We start from the raw sequence: 17,943 nt of genomic DNA, 5'->3' as shown, positions 1-17,943 counted from the left end.
TCTGAATTTCGTTGGATTCCGAGATGTGTGTCATAATAGCTGTGGCGGTATTCCGCGGCCACAGCGGTGTTTTGGCGGTCTTCTGCACGGCGGTGAGCGGCTTTTACCGCCGATGTTGTAATGAGGGCCAAAGTATTTTTGGGCCTGAGACTTCAGGGAACAGGAGGCAAGCTCTATCCAAGCCTTTGGAGAACACTTCTTCACCACAGCCAGAGAGCAGCAGGGTATCAGGGCAACAGCAAGGCAGCAGTCCTTCACAGAAAGCAGACAGGTGAGTCCTTTGGGCAGCCAAGCAGTTCTTCTTGGCAGGATGCAGGTTCTGGTTCCAGTCTCTTTTCCATTAAGTGTCTGAGTTGGTAGGGGCAGAGGCCCTGTTTAAATACCCAAATGTGCCTTTGAAGTTGGGTAGACTTCAAAGAGTGACTTAGAAGTGCACAAGGTCCCCTTTCAGTTCAATACTGTCTGCCAGGGTTCCAGTAGGGGGTGTGGCAGTCCTTTGTTTGAGGGCAGGCTACTGTCCTTTGAAATGCAAGTGTCAGGCCCTCCACCCTCCCAGCCCAGGAAGACCCATTCAAAATGCAGATGTTTGCAAGTGAGGCAGAGTATCCTGTATTTGGGGTGTGTCTGAGTGAATGCACAAGGGAGCTGTCAACTAAACCCAGCCAGACGTGGATTGTAAGGCACAGAAGGATTTAAGTGCAGAGAAATGCTCACTTTCTAAAAGTGGCATTTATAAAATAGTATTATTAAATCCAATGTCACCAGTCAGCACGATTTTATATTCCTACCCGTTTCAGATCAGCAGCTACCACTCAAACAATGTATGAGGGCAGTCCCTATGTTAGCCTGTGAAGGGAGCATGCCTCACAGCAGTGTAAAATGAATTTAGGAGTTTTACACTACCAGGACATGTAAACTGCACAATTTTGCCTACACAGCGCCCACCTAGGGCATACCATAGGGGTGTCTTGTATGTAGAAAAAGGGGAGTTTTAGGCTTGGCAAGTAATTTTAAATGCCAAGTCGAATTGGCAGTGAAAGTGCACACACAGGCCTTGCAATAGCAAGCCTGAGACAAGGTTAAGGGGCTACTTAGGTGGGTGGCACAATCAGTGCTTCAGGCCCACTAGTAGCATTTAATCTACAGGCCTTGGTCATATTTAGTGCACTCTACTAGGGACTTATAAGTCAATTAAATAGTCCACTTGGGTATGATCCAATGTTACCATGTTTAAAGGGAGAGAGCATTTGCACTTTAACGTGTGCAGAGTCTTAAAACCAGCAAATACAGTATCTAAAAAGTGGAGTGAGGCAGGCAAAAAGTTGGGGGTGACCACCCTAAGGCTGTCAGGTCTAACACTGCTTCAAAAGGTGCAGCAGCAATCGGATGTACTGAAAGTGGTCTCTCAATCTGAGTTATAGATGGATCAACAGAGACTGAGCCACTGTAGCATTAATAGCTGTAACACCCCCTGTATTCCTTGTATGAGCCACATATGGTGGTGGACATGAGGATAACAAAGGATCTAAAATGTCATCCCCTCCTTCATTATCATTATCTGTTTGCTTGCAGCTCTCTCATCATCATTTCTCTGTTTCCGATTCCTTTTAGGTTTTTCTGTTGTTATTGTTGGGCACACTCAAACTTCTAAATTAAATTGTATTGAGAGTTGAATAAGGTGTCAGTTGAGATACCCCAATAAAGAGTTCTGATGAGAGTATCAGTGTGTGAGCTAAAGCCTTTGCATATAGAGCTGGAAATAATTCTCAGCTATAAATATTAAAATTAGCAATATAGTGTAAGCAACCTCCCATGAAAAGAAGCATAATTTCAGGTTTTGCTTTAGGTAACACTCTCTAATATAAACACAAAATATTTTACGTGGCAGCATGTTTCTTTTCATCTTCCACAATATTCAATAGAATTTCAAGGTAAACTCCCCATCTTCTCATGACTGTACATTATACCATAGATGCTAGTCCTTGAAAAGATACATCATCACATTTTGCAGCCCAGACTGTTTTTCCCATGAATCATCCTTCCTGCTGACTCCTCTCCTCCCGGTGAGAACCTCACTACTAGCTGTTTATACAAAACAAATGCCCATTCTTTAAGTGTCTCTATCTGCAGCAAAAGAGAAAAACATCTTGTACAAAACATTAACTCAACAGGATCAGTAGGCCTTTCCAATGTTAATGTACTATTTTTTTCGTTTACATGACATAGACAATTAAGCTTACTTCAGTCAATACATTATTTCTTTTATGCTCATATTGACTAAATATAGTTGCTGACTACGAATTTGCATTGAAATGTACTTTTTAATTTTGTAAGTACTTTCAAATTGTTTGGTTACATTTGCTTTTATTTGAAAAAAGATACATTTGTGTCAGTGCATCAATAAATGAATACTCAGCCAAATACTTACTTTTATCAAAAAGGAGTATTTATATACGAACACAAACTAAATGCGTGCTACACAAACAATACACGTAGTTACTGGAAGTCAGAGCTTTTTTTGTTGGATAGGCCCTTGAGTCCCACTTCCCTCTCACTGCTGGTAGTGGGTTTTCCCCATTACTGTAGGCAACATCTAAGTTAAGCCCTTCTAGTAGTCTGGATCTCAGGAGTCCCACTATGGCTCTTACAAAAGGTGTTCCATTTCACGAGCATTATGCGGTAGAACAAGTTCCAGAGGGGCTTTCCTGCCCTGCAGTCAGTCTTACTTACTCCTGCAGGGGTTGTGCCATCAAAGTCGCTGGGAGTGTTTTGCTCACAGACACTGCAGTGGACTGCAATGTCCCCGACAGTGAGTATCACTCACGGTACTGCAAAGGCAGTGGCAGGACATCCACAGTGTCTTCTACGGTGAGAAGGTAAGTTCCTTTGGTCCTCCTAGGAGAGGGGAAGATTGTTCCAGCTCTGATCTCCAATCAGAGCACGCACAGGTCACAATGATGCCCTCTCCTCTCGACAATGGCTGAACCAGTCAACATCCCTTGTTCTTCACTGTGGCCCCATCTAACATAGGGGCTGATCAACTTACTCCACACACGGGCCAATGTGTGATTCAGTATGGAATTAATTTTCATGATGTCCCCCTCTGGCATACAGGACTGCCGACTTCACTTTACACACCGACAATGGCCCACTCAGTGCAGCCAAGCTAACTTCACAGTGCCCTCCTCTGGCATACAGAGTTGCTGACTCCACTCCTCACACCATCTACTGGCTAATTTGACAAGACAGTTATCTTCAAAGCTTCCCTCTCTGGCATATGGGGTTGCCGACTTTAGTGTTTACAGGAGCTACAGCCCGATCTGTGCAACTACAGGTATGTTAACTGCAGCTCCCTCTAGCATACTGGGTCACTGACTTGAATCTACACATGGGCGGAGGCCCAATCAGAGCATTAGCAGTCTCATCACACCTCGCTGCGGGGATCCACTCACCAGGTGCCCACACTTGTTCATGCTCCCTACAAGCACTCTCCTCTTCCTCACAGGGCACACTGACCTTAGAAAGTAGACAGGCACTGGTGCCCCAGGTTCCAGGGGCAGGTGGCTTTGAATTTGCCTGTTTGATGTCCCCTCACCCAGCTTCGATACTAGCACACCTTAGCCCCCAGTGCTGGTCTCAAGCAGATGTCTTGCAGAGCTTCTCTTCCTAGCACATCCAAAGGTTTACAGCAGGATGTTAGATACAGTGATATGTGCATCAAAATGTTACTCCAGGGCCCCAGCTTATTCTTTTTGATTCACTTATCAACCCTAGCACCTTCCTGGGATATGCCCAGACTCTTTTCCAGTGACCTCTTTATGAATTAAAGAGCACTCTTTGAAGTGTACTGAAAAGCCTGGCTCTCCTTCCCCCAGTGTTTGTCTCACCCAGCACTCAGGAATGCAGCAATCCACAAATCTGTCTGAGGGGTTTTATCTGCTTCTTTGTGGTCCTCCAGAGACTTTTGTCTACCAACATGGAACAAAGAGTCTTCCATGTATTGTACTATTCGCAGGCACACTGCACAGGCATGCAACACAACACTCTACACATCACTACATACTAACATGATATAGTACAACGGTCAGTTATACACACAGTGGCAGAACCCTACAAGAGGAAGCTGTTGGAGCCTCCTTCCAGTGACACAGGTAAAAAGGCTTCTTCATTCTTACTGATTACTAAACAATATGATGCCACCACTGAGCTTGTGCTACTTAACCCCTGGCAAACGTGGTAGCCTTTCACCACTATGAGGATACCACGTTGAACACCCCTCCTGGTCCAACAGAACCACAATTCATGAGACAGACCTATGTCAAGGCACATACACATGATCTATGTTCGGCCATTACAACAAAAATCAGTACCAAGGATCCAGACTTTGTTGCAACCGGGCCACTCAGGGGAGGGGTGCATTTTCATCATCAATTAAGAGGCTTTTCCATCCCAACAACATTTTATTGAAATCTTTGGGGTTATTGCAGTTAATAGCCACAATTACATAGAACATGCTCCCCTTTCTACTTTAACATAGTGAACTAGCAGCTAACGGTCTTAACATGTAAAGTATAGTCTTGTGGTAGCCTATGTAGCTTACATGATGGAATTTTGGAGTCTGTGGGTAGCGGGTCTCGTCCCTTTACCCACATCAGGGCCCATGTGCAGATACTATCCCATTTCTTGGCTTTACAGTGCACCCCCTCCAGAATTTGTGAAATATACAATGTAGCCCCTGTACTCAAATGCCACTTTCTCAGCTCCCATCTATAGGTCCATGCTGGTTTGCCAGTCTTTTTTCATGGGATGTACATGGAGCCCTATGCCTTTGCTTTGTGCCTCATTGCTTCTATCTAACCCAGCACAAACCAAGCCCATGGGAGGTCCATGTCATTGGTGAGTCCCAGAATTAAGACAATGGGGAAATGTCACTTTCTGAATCCTGGCCAAGTTCATATAATATATTTTGCCAATATTCTCAGATTTTACTACGCCTCCAAATTGTGAAGTAAGCTGCTATCTTCTGTTTTACATTTTGGGAAGTTAAGGAAGTAGGCATTCATTGATCTGCGGGCACTGCCCAGGGGATGGCCACGCCATCACTGTCCTATGCGCCCTTCAGTGCTTTAGCTGGGAGAGATGTTTTTCTTTTCTATGACTGAGGTTTGACAGATTTTTAAAAATTCTTCGTGGTCCTTCCCTTCGCTTCCCCTGGGAATCTAATGAACCAGAACCATACCCCAGAGGATATTTCGGTGCGAGAGGCCACCGGTGCCTTTGGAGAAGATTGTATGTCGGAACGACACCTGTCGGAACAACGAGTGCCTGAACAACGAGGTCAGAACAACGTCCTCATTGTTACCACTAATGCCTTTACCACGAATGACTTAACAACGATTTTTCGTTGTAAAGGCATTCCTGGTAAAAGCATTAGTGATAGGCATCCATTGTTCCTGCATGCCTCCCCCCGACCCCCCACCCCTGGCCCTAAACCTTAAACCCCGACCCCCCACGCCCACCCCCCAAACCAGAAAATATTCCGACCCCCGACCCCCCACCCCGGCCCTTAACCTAAAACACCCCGACCCCCCACCCGCACCCCAAAACCAGAAAACACCCCGACCCCCCACCCCGCCCCCAAAACCAGACAAATACCCTGACTCCCCACCCCCACACCTAAACCTTAAACCCCGACCCCCCACCCCCACCCCATTTACCAGAAAATATCCCAACCCCCCCACCCCGCCCCCAAACCAGAAAATACCCCGACCCCCCACCCCCGGCCCTAAACCTTAAACCCCCACCCCCCACCCCCGCTCCACTTACCAGAAAATATCCCAACAACCTACCCCCACCCCAAAACCTAAAACACCCTGACCCCCCCACCCCACCCCCCAAACTAGAAAATACCCTGACCCCCCACCCCCGGCCCTAAACCTTAAACCCCGACCCCCCACCTCCGCCCCACTTACCAGAAAATACCCCAACCCCCCACCCCTGCCCCAAAACCTAAAACACCCCGACCCCCCAACCCCGCCCACCAAACCAGAAAATACCCCGACCCCTCCCGGCCCTAAACCTTAAACACCGACCCCCCACCCCTGCTCCACTTACCAGAAAATACCCTGACCCCGCCACCCCGCCCCAAAACCTAAAACACCCCGACCCCCCACCCCGCCCCCCAAACCAGAAAATACCCTGACCCCCCACCCCCAGCCCTAAACCTTAAACCCCGACCCTCCACCTCTGCCCCACTTATCAGAAAATACCCCGACCCCCCACCCTGCCCCAAAACCTAAACCACCCCAAGCCCCCACCCCCGCCCCCAAACCAGAAAATACCCCAACCCCCAGTCCTAAACCTTAAACCCCGACCCCCCGCCCCACTCACCAGAAAATACCCCGACCCCCCACCCCTGCCCCAAAATCTGAAAGCCCCGACCCCCCACCCACCCCACTTACCTGAAAATACCCCGATCCCCCCACCCCAAAACCTAAAACACCCTGACCCCCTACCCCCGCCCCCCAAACAAGAAAATACCCCGACCCCCCACCTTCGGCCTGAAACCTAAAAACCCGACCCCCACCCCCGCCCCACTTCCCAGAAAATACCCCGACCTCCCACCCCCACCCCAAAATCTAAAACTCCGACCCCCCACCCCTGCCCCACTTACCTGAGTTGTCGCCTCGTCATGTCGTCCTCCTCAGCCAACTCCCTTGTTTGTGCCTTAACCACGCATGTGCATTGTTCAGCACATGCGTGGTTAAGGCACAAAACAACAAAGTCGTGGTTAAGGAAAGCGTTGTTCCGCTTTCGTTAACCAGGACTTCGTTGTTTAGGAATCGGCGTAGAGGGCGTTTCCCTTTGAAGGACAGTAGAACATGGGACATTGTATTTCTAAGTGCTTTAACAGCATGCTCGAGCTCAGATATTCACTCCTACACAACAAGGTCTTGTCTCCGCGGTTCTGTGTTTGAGGGCCTCCTTAGATGCTTGCATTGCCATCAGTATTTTTCTGTCACCAGGGACTGGGTGCACCACCCCACCCCTTCACCTGCCCCTTCGCTTCCTAGCTTGGATGTTCGGGGGCGTGTTACCACTTTGGTGTATTTATCCATTCTCCCCTGTTTGGGTGTACCATAGACTTTTTATTTGGCCATGGGCATATTGACGTGTATACTTACAATCTAGCGAGGTTTTTCGGGTAGGGAGGCATCATGCTTTCTCTCTCGCTCTGTGGAGTACGACGTCTTGAACTTAGTATGAGGTAAGTTTCATGATCTATGCTATTTAACTCTGCATCATTACCAGGTCATCCAACCACTCTGAGTGTCACGTGAGCTCTCTTCTCAAGCACCCTCTCCAGTCTTTGAGGACAGGATGGGCATAGTTGCCGAATCCACCTCACCAAAGCACTAGACATGGAAGGGAGATGACTCTTTTGTGTGCCAAGATCAGGGGTGGATAGTCAGTACCTTTTTGTCGAATTTCGGTGTCTATTACATCCCTTATGTTCACTCTTTTCTTTACTGTAGTTCTTCCTCTTTATTTGTTTCGCAGGTGTTAGCAACATGTTATTTTGTCTTCACTGCTCTCAACTTACTATTGACGTTTCTTACAAGGCAGGAAGGCTGCCCCCCAGCCATCAGTCGTCCCTTCTATGGCCCTCATTTCCTGTCTTCTTCGGAGTCCTTATTTGAATATGTCGTGCACGTAGGTGACTGCCATGAAAACTGTTTTCTTATCAGTTTAATAAACTATTGCTTTGCAGATTAGACTTCTGGAATGCAAAAACGTATGTAATAAAGTTGAATGCCAAACACTAGAATTCATATTGCATTCCCCTGCAGGGCAGCCGATTGATGCACTTAGTTAAGTACGTTTTACACCAGCATGTTCATTAGCTTTTACTGAAATAAAGTAACACTGCGTTTCTCATTAATTGAAACGTTTAAGCAGTTGAGTAGACTGTGCCAAATGTTGTCGTGCAGCAGCAGTGTTCCGCAGTTTTATGTTCCTTCCTTGCTGGTGGATGCCAGATGTAGCAATGCGAGCGAGCTATTCCTATTATATAGAATGTAAAAACTTCTTGTAGTGTAGACAGCTCAGCTTTCAGATGCCCTTTTTAAAAGGTTTGTAGGAAGGAAGATGCTAGTTCACTTAACATTCAAGGGCAGAAAGAGGTAAAATCTTCAGATGCGGCATTGGAGTTGGTACTGTATTATGTAACAAAATGTAAAAATATCATGTGTAGGAAACTAAGCTTGCAGCTCGTTTTTAAATGGTTTGTGCGAATGAAGTAGTAGTAGAAGAACTAGAATTAGTAGTTCACTTGACACGAGACGGGATGAGGTAACATCGTTTTCAAAATTCGCACATGGGTACTTAGCAAAAGGCAAGAAGTATTCAACATCTACTGTGGGTGAGAAACAGTAACTGCAGAGCCAATGTGCTTAGGACTGAATCTAGAATATTTTGGATGTGAGAAGGCGCACATGGTAGATAGAGAATTGGTAATTTATTTACATGGGTTCGTAGCTGAAACTGAAGCAAGAAATATGTTTTATGAATTTAGGATGTAGATTATTTGACGAAGATTATTGATGTTAGTAGGAGTTTGTTAGAATGTGGGTCTCTAGCTGACAAAAGTATGCACCCTGTCACAGTAGGGACCACAATCCTAATCAAGGTAGGTCACAACCCAACATAAATTATCCTGTGATCACCTTCCGGTAGCTGGGCACACAGCAGGCAGGCCTAACTTTGAAGCCAATGTGTAAAGTATTTGTGCAATAACTCATAAAGTACCATAGTGAAAACAACACAAAAAGTGCTCCGCACCAGTTTAGAAAAATAGATAATATTTAACTGAATACAATAAGCTCAAAACAACAAATATCCAATATGCACAAGTCAAGATATCACTTTTTAAAGGTTTAGATGAGTCTCAAGCCTAAAGAATCAGTAGCTGTATCCTTTCAACACACAGTACCTGGGATGCGTCAAAAATGACAACTCAGAGGGCAGCAGAGGAGGAGATGCATCAGAAAATAAAGTGAAGGGTCAGTCTTTCCGGCGTGGAGAAGGTGATGTGTTGTTTCTATCCACGCTGCAAGGTGATGCGTTGGTTTCTGGGAGGGCAGCCTTGATTCCTCACTTCAATGCAGGGATATTTTGATGCCCAGGGATATTGCATGGAAAATCCAGAACATGTTTTGAAGAGACAACAGGTGCTGCATTGATCCACCAGGGATTGAGATAATTCTTCAGCCACAAGACAGGCGCTGCATCGATCCAGCAGGCATTGCATCAAATTTTACTGATGTTCTGTTGATTTTCTGATACTCTGGATTTTCTTCTCTTTAGTAAAGTCTTTGAGACCTCAGAACAGGAGGCAAACTCAGTCCAAGCCCTTCGAAAGCACTCGTTGGGGAAGGCAGAGTCCTTCCAGCAGAGTCAGGGGCTAGCAGGCAACAGGGCAAAAAGCAGAACAGCAGTCTTTCCAGCAGAGCAGTCAATATGAGTCCTTTGGGCAGCACAGCAGTCCCTCTGACGGAGTCCGGTTATAGGTCCTGTTGAAGTTGGAGTCTTGATTTAGGCAAGACTGCTGGTTCAAGGATGACAGTACTTATGTTTATGGGTGACTATGCCAGCCTAACAACAAAACACAACTGTTGTCTCAACCCTTCTGGCTCAAGCAGTACCTCACCAAAAACCCAAAACAGTAAAAGGTGATTTGTGGCAGCCTTTCTGCATGGACTCAAGAGTGTGACATCTCAGGGAGCATCATGGTTAAATGGAGATTACCCCAATCACACACAGGCAATGAAGAAGATGCAGTAACGTTTCAATAGGTTTTATTTAGCAAAACTGCATTCTGCAATAAGGTGCAAGGGCTGCAATAATTATGATAATGAGCAGTGCAAGAAGTAAAATGGTAAATACAAGAGTCATTAATACAAAGACCCCCACCGTCTTGCAATATCATGAAATAACATGAAGTGTGTGATATGTCCTAATACCCTAACATGATAGTACTAACCTCTAACCTAGAAGAGAGCTGGGTATGTTAAACCTCAATCTGCCAATGCCATGTCCATGAGAAGAGCCCCCAACCCTCATTACCTTGGAATGAGGTCTCTAGCTTAGACTCCGTAGGGACACCAAGACTGGGTCAGTGTCAAGGTGACGTGCAACATCGATAGTAGCGATGGCATCTGGTTGGAATCCCTCTGACTATCTGATAAAGTGAGAAGTATTTATAGAGATCTACTTAGACCCCTGACATAAGTTTGTTCCCAAACAATAGATTACAAGGTGTTCTCGGGGTGGTAATTAATATAAATAATTCCCTCGAAAGCATGAAGAGAGAAAGTACCTAAAGTGAACTCCTACCGTTTGTTTGCCTTTGTTGCTTGAGCTTGACGCCTTTGTGTGTTGACACTGACAACGCAAACTAAAACATGGGCCTAACACAAAAAAAGGCAGCCATCTTAAAAGATTTAATTAAAGAAATGCGCTAAAACAGAGCAAGCTAAGTAGGGTAAAAGTCACTGGGTGACGGGGGCATGAGTCTGCAAGCCACAGGCTAAGCTAACTCCTGTATCCCATTTAAAACAAACTAGGATTCACTACAGTCCATCCACTGTTCCTGAGGAGGAAGACACATCAGTGTGCAGATTAATGCAGATGCAGCTGAGCGTCCTGGGTTTGTGGATGTCTGGGTAGAAAGCAGAAGGGGAGCTGTCAAACAGCACAGACCAGAGGTGAATCGGAGAACAGCTGTCAGGCACATAGAGCAGTAAGTGCAGAGAAATGCCTACCTTCTAAAAGTAAAAAGGACAGATGATGGATGGAATGCTGAACAATGCTAGCATTCACCCCCAGTCAACAAGATTTGAGACTGATCCATCATTGTTGCCCACCACGCCACTTCAGTTTGGACCCAACCATATACAAATCATTCTTGACCCTGTTCCACATAAGAACAGTCCAGCCCAAACTGCCACACCAGGTCCTCCCTGGACCAGAAACAAGCTTCCTGGAACCAGTTTCAGGCTATCACCCTTTATCAGCCAGGCTAGCTTGAATCAAGTGGTGCAGTGAGCAAGGGACCCATGTCTGAGCATACCCTTCCCACCTAGGGCAACAAAAGCAAAAAGAACAGATGATTGACGGAATGCTGAATAATGCAAATATTCACTTCCAGTCACAAAGATCTGGGTTTATTCCATAGTTTTTTTCCCACCATGCCACCCCAGTTTGGACCCAGCCATGTGCAAATCAGTCTTCACCCTGTTCCCCATAAGAACAGTCCAGCCTGAACTGCCAAGCCAGGTTCATGCTGGTCCGGAAACAAGGATCCTGGGTCCAGTTTCAGGGTATCACCCTTCATCAGCCAGGCTAGCTTGAACCCAGAGGTGCAGTAAGCACGAGACCCACATCTGGGCACACCCTTTCCACTTAAGATAACAAAAGCATAAGGAACAGATAATGGATAAAATGCTGAGCAATGCAAACATTCACCCTCAGTCACAAAGATCTGGGTTTAATCCATCAATTTTTGCCCACCACGCCAGTTTGGACCCAACCATATAAAAATCAGTTTTGACCCTGTCCTCCATAAGCACAATCCAGCCCGTACTGCCAAGCAGGTCCTCCCTGGTCTGGAAACAAGCATCCTTGGACTGGTTTCAGGGTATCACCATTCATCAGCCAGGTTACCTTAATTTCAGTGGTGCAGTGAGCATGGGACCCACATCTGGGCATACCCTTTCCACTTAGGATGACAAAAGCATAAGGAACAGAAAATGGATCAAATGCTGAGCAATGCAAACATTGACCCCCAGACACAAAGACCTGAGTTTAATCCATCATATTTTTCCCCACCATGCCACCCCAGTATGGACCCAGCCACATGCAACTCAGTCTTGACCCTGTTACCCATGAGAACAGTCCAGCCAGAACTGCAAGCCAGGTCCTCCTGTAAAAGAAACACGCATCCTTAAACTTGTTTCAGGGTATCTCCCTTCATCTTCCAGGCTAGCTTGAATCCAGTGGTGCAATTAGCACAGGAGGCACATCTGGGCATACCCTTCCCACTTACGGCAAAAAGCAAGCTACTTCGGTGTGAACCAACAAGTTTGCTCCCTGGAGCTGTGCCTGAAAGAACTGCACCACCTGCCAAGTGGCCAGCAACTCCCACCAACTCAAGGAGCGAGCACTGTCCTCTCGAGACCACAGACCCTTGGCCTCTAAGGAACCCTAATTGGCTCCCCAACCGCAAAGACTGGCATAGGTTCTTAGTAACAAAGGAGGGGAAAGCTGAAAGTTAATCTTCTTCCCCAGATTGGGATTGTGGAGCCACCAACCTGTCCTGAATTAGAACAGGAGTGAGATGAACCAGAGAATCGTAATCTTCAAGGGAGGGATCCCAGTGGGACAACAGATGGATCACTAGAGGTTTGAGGTGCAGGCGAGTCCAGGGAACTACTGCTGTGGTAACATGTATCAACCCTTGGACTGTCCGACTCAGGGCTAAGGGCTGAGACAAAAGAAGCAACAGGAAGTGTTGCAATGTTTCTCGGCAAGCTGGAGGGAGAAAGACAGCCCCTGCCTGAGTGGCAAGAAGACCTCTAATTAACTGCAACCACTGAACAGGGACCAGACACCATTGGCTCTCTTGATGAACAGGCACTTGAAATATGTGTTTTCCCAATCCGGGGTAGCCAATAAATCACCCTACTGGATGAGAGGAGTGATGGAGTACAAGGCGGTCATCCGGAAAGGCTCCAGTTTCACCGTCCTGTACAGAGCGTTGACACTCCGATGATGGTGCCCTTTCTGCACAACTTCTCCACCCCTGACAGCATAGCAGTTAACTTCAAAGTGTCTCTTCACAATGGGGTATCCCAAAATTGACCCTGAGGAGGAGAGCCTGAAAATAGAATCGGATGCACCTGACTGATGACTGACAGAACCCACTGGTCAGAAATCAACCTGGCCCATCGATCCAGGAACAGACACAGCAGGCCCCCCACACTGGCATTGTCCTTTCTGACCTGAGCACTAAGACTGCTGATTCTGGGGTCAGGATTTTTTGGAGATCGCAGACCCTCAATCCGGAGCCCATCCATGAAAGAGCTGAGAGGAGGACAGCACCCCCTGAAAATTCTGCTTATTCAGTTTGTTTGCAGAAGGCTCAGCCTATGCAGCCTGAACCGCATAATTAATCAAATCAGTCCTGGAAATCAGTAAAAGATCATCCTCCTCCAGGCCCTGAACATGTTTCCTCTGGGAAACAGACTTGCTGGGCACAGGTACAGATTCCTCATCACCCATGATTAGCACAAGTCAAGCCGGAAGTTTACAACAGCTACTTCCTATTTATTCTGTCACCTATCAACCAAGTCTCAATCCCCATGAGATCTTGGAGGCAGGAAGACAGGCTTGCCACCTCCCCCACAGCCACATGTAGATTAGACACAGCAGCAGGGACCAGGCGCTGCTGGAAACACCTAGCATCTCAACGGCCCTTCTTGTGACTGCACAGAACGCCCCTCACCCTGTGCCAAGCCAATGCGATGGGAGCGCGACATGAGAGAAGCAAGCATAGAGAACAGGACCCACCGCACAACATCACACATGGTAAGGGTAGCATAAATCCGCAAACAAAAAACAAGTATAATGTCAGATCCAGTATTGGCATACATTAAGAATGAAAACACTCATGTGTATATTCACGGAATTGCACAGCGCGGTCTCTGGCCTGTCTTGAGACAGGAAAACATGCGGGCTGGTGGAGGATGTGGGGGGCTTTTATTATGATGAACCAAAAAGGGACTAGCCTTTTAGTTGCCTGCCAGGACGCGGGATCGCTTCACTGAAGTAACGACTGGGATGAGGAGGTCCTATGAGGGGATAGTGACACAAGAAAACATATTTCAAGAAACCTTGCCTCGTATTTGATGCAAGAAAAACACTTTTGAGTATAGAGCGGATGAAATGACATGGAAAACTATAGGCTGAGCTGACCTAAGGCCTTAAAAAGAAAGTTATAAGGGAAAAAGAGTTGAATTTGAGTTTGAGGAATATTTTGAGTTATTCAGCCATAATATGAAACACAAAAGAATTTCAGGAATAAAATCACAGAGTATTAAATTGAATGGTAATAAGCATATGTTTTTTGTTTGTGGTGGGTTCCATTCACAGCTGTGATGTTAGTAGACCTGGACGATGGTGAGGTGATGACAACCCAATCTAGACTAGTGTCTTTTCTTTTTGATCCTCTTCCATTTTCCCATTTGGAATGTTCACTGGATTTCTGGGGCCATATCATGATGCCATTTTCATCACCAGTGCACCAGTGCAGAAATGGTATATGTGATTCCTTTTGCCACATGGTTGCATACATTAACTTGAAATACCTCTGAGTTAATACATGATTTTCTGACAGCAGAGCTTGGAAATACAAATATACCATCATTGCCTTGTATTCCAGAGCTTTGTTGCCAGAAAATCATGCATTAATTCAGAGATATTTTGAGTTAATGTATGTGCCCAACACATCAAAAAGAAACACACACACCCCAAATGCGCTCATGCAGCACAGAAAATGACATTATCCATGGGTTTTGAATTTAGGGATGAGTATTCAGGAGAGTAAAGAGGACTAGTATATTCCTGTTGGATCAGAATGCAAGTTTAAGGCTAGTACTTAAAATATGGGACAAACAATTGTAATGTGACAAACAGAAAAAAAGGATGTAGAAATTTTACTATAGATACTGGTGAGTACAGCACAGTAAAACGATGAACTGAACCATTTACCATATTGCAAGGCAAATGACACTTTAAGAAGCCATCAAACCAGCCAGAAAATGTCAGAGATCCCCATGGCGACTAGAGCTATGGACACATACTTCAGATGCAGGATGGAAAGCCACACCAATAATACAGAGATGGGCACAGACCCTTTCATTGAAGAAACCAACAGAACCCATCAGGCTGAAGTGTGTAGATCTGTGCACTTCTATTGTCAACTCAGAAGTAAATGCCCATCTGAATTTGAATGGGAATTAATGCATGCTACTATTATTCTTTGTAGCTATGATGCTTCTACTTAAGCACAAGTTAGGCCAAGGAATCAGATATATCTATGGCATTAGTAGCGCATGATTTTGTCAGTACCATTATGCATCATAAGAGTGACATAACAGTATAATCGACAATACTTATATTGTGTATTTTAACGTTATTAATTTAAAGTGGAACACCTAAAACATATTATTGAAGGTGCATTCACAGTAGAGAATTATAAGTTCATATGTAAGTGTGTTCTAATGTGTGTCTTTAAAATGCTGAAATGTAGTACTCATACTCTTCCTATACTTATGTACTCTAATTGTGATATTATGATGAACATGCATATGATTTATAACTGTATTATGTATTATAATTTTAATTGAAGATGCATGTATAATCATGCATTATGAATGTGCATTGAAATGTTGTATTAAGTTAGCTTAAAGAAAGAACTGAAATATTTTTTGTGCTTAACCTTCAACGTGGAGTTTTGCTCAAGTTGCAATATTCTTTGTTCGCAGGTGAATCCGTCTGAGACTACAGTTAAAGAAAGGCAAATTGTGTATCTGAGATAGTGGGGTATGGGAGGATCCTTTGGCAGACGCAAAGGAGTGCTAATGAACTGAGAAGAAAAGACTCCTATTTGTGTAACAAGCTACAAGAGGTATTCAAGTTTGTCCTCATGTGCAATTTCTGGGATGAGAACTTGATGGGAGCTGCCAATTTCAATTGTGCAAGGAAGATGGAAAAACAACTGGTGTTGATGACATGGATTACCTGAAGTGCTGTAGGTGTAATTGGTGTTCACCTAGTTAGCCAAGAGCAGAGTCTCTTTAGCCTCTGATGAGAGCAGATTTCCCTTGAGACTTGAAAGGGTATTGACCACTCTGCTCTATTTGCTTTTGCGTGGCTTTATGCTATGCAACACCTCATTATTGGAGCTTCTACTGAAGTTTCTGCTATGCTGACACTTTCCTATATTTCCATTAGTTTCTATAATTTGTGAGAGATAATTAGGATTTCCTTTAGCTTAGTTAAGGATGTTTAGATTAATTTAGTTTCTCCAATGATTAACCAGGAGGATCGCAATATATATACTCATCATGAGATCTTGCTTTTCATCTTTTTTTTTGCTGCATTAAAATTCATGTATGCCTAATGCTTTTATGATTTAATGTCATTCAACACAGTACTTCACCTTTGGTGATCCTGTACTTTTATAGCATGTTCTTGAGACTCATTTACATTAGTTTGGCCTTTAATTTGTAATAAACTTTTGAACTTTACCCTCCGTCTCCGGGATTTATTTTGGGAATAAATAGTATATACTGTCAATTGACTTGAAGTGTTGATTTTAACTCCCCTTTGCCCCTTGAGCCTCCTAAAAAAGTCAGTCAGGCGAAGGGAAGCAAGAATATGGCCCGTGTGTCATCAGATGGTAGCAGAGGATCCCAAAGTAAGGGCAGCCGGCATTTGGAGGATTGTTGGAGTTCCGGAGATTCAGGAGAGAGTTGTGTCAGCAGTGAAGGAGTGGGTATCAATAGGGTCATAAATTGCAATGGTTCATGCTTAGCTTGCAATGCTTTGTGGAGTTTGGAAGGTGTTTTGCGGAGATATTTTGAATGTTGTGTGAGTGTGGTGTTTTAGGGAAAGAAGTTGAAATTGTTATTGGGTCCTACATGACCTAACATGCTGGGATGGTATTAAAAAGTATAGAAGACACTATATTGTAATTGTCTGCTAAGTTTGGTGGTGCTCGTCGTTAGATGTTATCGACGGCACAATTGAAATAGGGACTTTTATCTTTCTGTGAGTGTAAGGCAGTTGCTATAGTGGATCCTAACATGCAGGGTTAATCTGTACTAATCTGAATGATACCCAACAGGTTGAGGTTTCCTTCAAAGTACTTGTTGACTCTTGTGTGATTGAATACTATCATTTGTTTAGTGGAGCAGACAAAGGTTATTTGTATTGTATTTTGTTATATGTGTTTGATGCTGAAAAAAGTGCATGCATGTAGATTGTAAAGGAGGTTAAGCTGCTGCAAGGAGTGAGATTGATGTCACAGTGCGCCACAATGGTATAGGATGGCTGGTTGAGTGCTGCACTGGTATTGGTTGTCTACATGACAGCAGGTCATGCTGCGATTGGTTGTTGCAGCTGAACAAGGAATTGTGGATAACGTGATTTCCTGTTCTGGAACAATGTTCTAAATGTGATTATTGATATATGGTTAAAAGATTAATTGTTTTAAGGTAATACAAGATTTGTTTAAAGGAGATGTGCTTATACCTAGTAGAAAGGGAGAAGAAACACCTACCGGAGGTACCATTATGTCATTATTTGGTAATTAATGTAGGGATCGTGGCATATATTATGCTTAGTCAATGGCACATAATCACAGAAAACAAATGTGCATTGAGGTTTCCATGTTACGGCACATTTAATTTACAGATCAATAAAAACTTGAGGAGAGTGTTATACAAGATGAGATCTGCACAGTGTGAGGTGCTTAATGTTTGGGAATGTAATGCTTGCACTAGAGAGAAAGAAAAGTATCAGAGAAGATCACAAAAAGCAGTGCATTTCTTATGCAGATGCTAGATAGAATGCTGAACAAAAGAAGTAGAGAACGAACATGATGGAGTTAGATTGCATCCAGCATTAACAAGCAAAATTAGGAGAGAGAGAAGGAAAAGAAAAAGGACAAGAAAGGAAAGGATAGAATGCAAAAAGAGAGAGATGATATGATTGAAATTAACAACAGTGATTCTGGCAATAGCTTTTTGGATATATTATTGTCTGAACGTCCACCTCTGTATAATGAAACCTGAGTGGAGAGAGGCGATGGTACAGTTG

This window comes from Pleurodeles waltl, chromosome 4_1 (genome assembly GCF_031143425.1).
Source record: "Pleurodeles waltl isolate 20211129_DDA chromosome 4_1, aPleWal1.hap1.20221129, whole genome shotgun sequence".
NCBI classification, from domain to species: domain Eukaryota; kingdom Metazoa; phylum Chordata; class Amphibia; order Caudata; family Salamandridae; genus Pleurodeles; species Pleurodeles waltl.
Note: the sequence above shows the minus strand (reverse complement) of the source record.